The following is a 1,798-nucleotide window of genomic DNA, read 5'->3' on the forward strand; positions in this document are numbered from 1 at the left end:
ACTGATTTTGCAAGGCAGTAGCGCAGTGCGGAATTGCAGAGTCCATGGGTCAACCTGGATGTGCTCTTGATCCCCATCAAAATAAAAAGCAAAAGTTAAACAGCTTAAAGGGTAGAAGAAGCTGGATTTCTTTAAAGTGATCTACATGGTGCAATGCCTAGAGCAGAGCCAAGGGCTGGGACAGCCCTCCTCCAAGGACAAGGACATCTCCCAGGAGCGGAGCCCACTGAGATGAAAGCAGTTACAGCGGAGAAGGCTGCTGGGTGCTGACGAGCTGGGACATTCGTCGCCTGGAGAATACGGCTGAGAAGTTAAGTGCCCTGCTCGACCGCCTTCCAGCTGCGAGCCGAGCCCATGGGAGGGCTGGTGGGGTCTCCCCAGCACAAGGTGCTGCCCCACAGGAGCTCAGCCGGCGCGCAGGGACCTGGCACGCTCCGGCATCGCCACCGTTTCCTGCGGCAAAGGGAGTCTGCTCCCAGAGGAATCCCCGCACAGTGCCATTTCACCACGAAAGGTGACATGAGAGGCACTCCTCTAAGTCTCAGCACTTCTCTTCAGGGGTTTCCAACTTGGCCGTCACCTTCCTTTCCATACAAGTTCAAAGCAAAACCACTAGGCCTTTTTTTAAAATTTTACTGACTTCAGATGTTTTTGCTGGCTTTTCCTAATTGATAAAAATGGTTTTTACTGCAGACTGTGCCCCTGGGTGTTTTGTGAGAGTAACACTCTCACAGCTCCCTCTCATGCAGAGGAGTTGGGCTCAGCAGTGTATCACTTCTCTAAACAGCTATACGAAGAGAATGCAAGCGTCTGGAGGACCAAATCCTGCACGTTGAAGTCCCAGATTTCATTAGCTCCCCAGGCACTTTGGTCACAGTCTGGCGGCCAGCACAAGGCCTGTCCCAGGGGCACCTCTTCACGCAGTGCCCCCCGCACAGCCTCTCTCGGGCTCCCACGGACGTGCGTGCTTCCCTGGCCATGGGCAGAGCTGGTGCTTGGGGACTTTGGGTACATCCTGCTCCTGCTTACCAACAGAAAGCTTTTTGAGCCCACATGTCCCCAACACCAGTGGCCAGCACCATGGCCTCTTCACAGGCGGAAGCACAATCAAACACAGCAGCTGACCTTGGCACTGCGACGCAAAGGGCTCCCAGCCATCGGCATCCTCCTCTCGGTACTCATTTCTGAATCTAGTGTGATTTATTTATGAATTTATCTAACTGTATTTTGGTTTTAATCCACCTCTGGCAGGTATCCATTGTGAAATAGAGTCCTCAAAGAGAAGACATCCCTTGGTGATTCCAAACAGTCACCCGTGCGCCAGCTCTCAGCTTGGTGCGGCTGCCTCTCCTGTAACCTGACCATGCTTTGGGGAACGCCTTCCTTGGAGAAAACATCTCTAAAAAGGGAAATGATGTGATCCCGCAGAAGGGGAACCTGTGGTGATGTGAGGTCTGAGAATAGTGACAGCGGCAGCGGGAAACACTCACTGCCAGATGACCCTCCACACTCCTCCCAGCTCACAGCCTTCTGAGCGGCAGCTTGTCAGAGATGCAACTAAGAAAAGGGAATTAATTTCCCTTGTAAGGAGAATTAATGCCTGTTAACGCAGATGCATGGGCAGAAAGAAATTGCATCACAATTGCAACTGGCTGCATTTTAAAACAGAGATCCTTCTTGCTCCTCCCTGAGTTCAGGGGCCATAGCCAAGAGCAGAACAGCCCATTCACGCCCCGCACCCCCAAGCCTTCCCACCCTCCCCACACAGAGGAGACGTTGCAGTACTGGGACCTCTGGG

This window comes from Cariama cristata, unplaced genomic scaffold (assembly GCF_000690535.1).
Source record: "Cariama cristata isolate BGI_N322 unplaced genomic scaffold, ASM69053v1 scaffold6169, whole genome shotgun sequence".
NCBI lineage: Eukaryota > Metazoa > Chordata > Aves > Cariamiformes > Cariamidae > Cariama > Cariama cristata.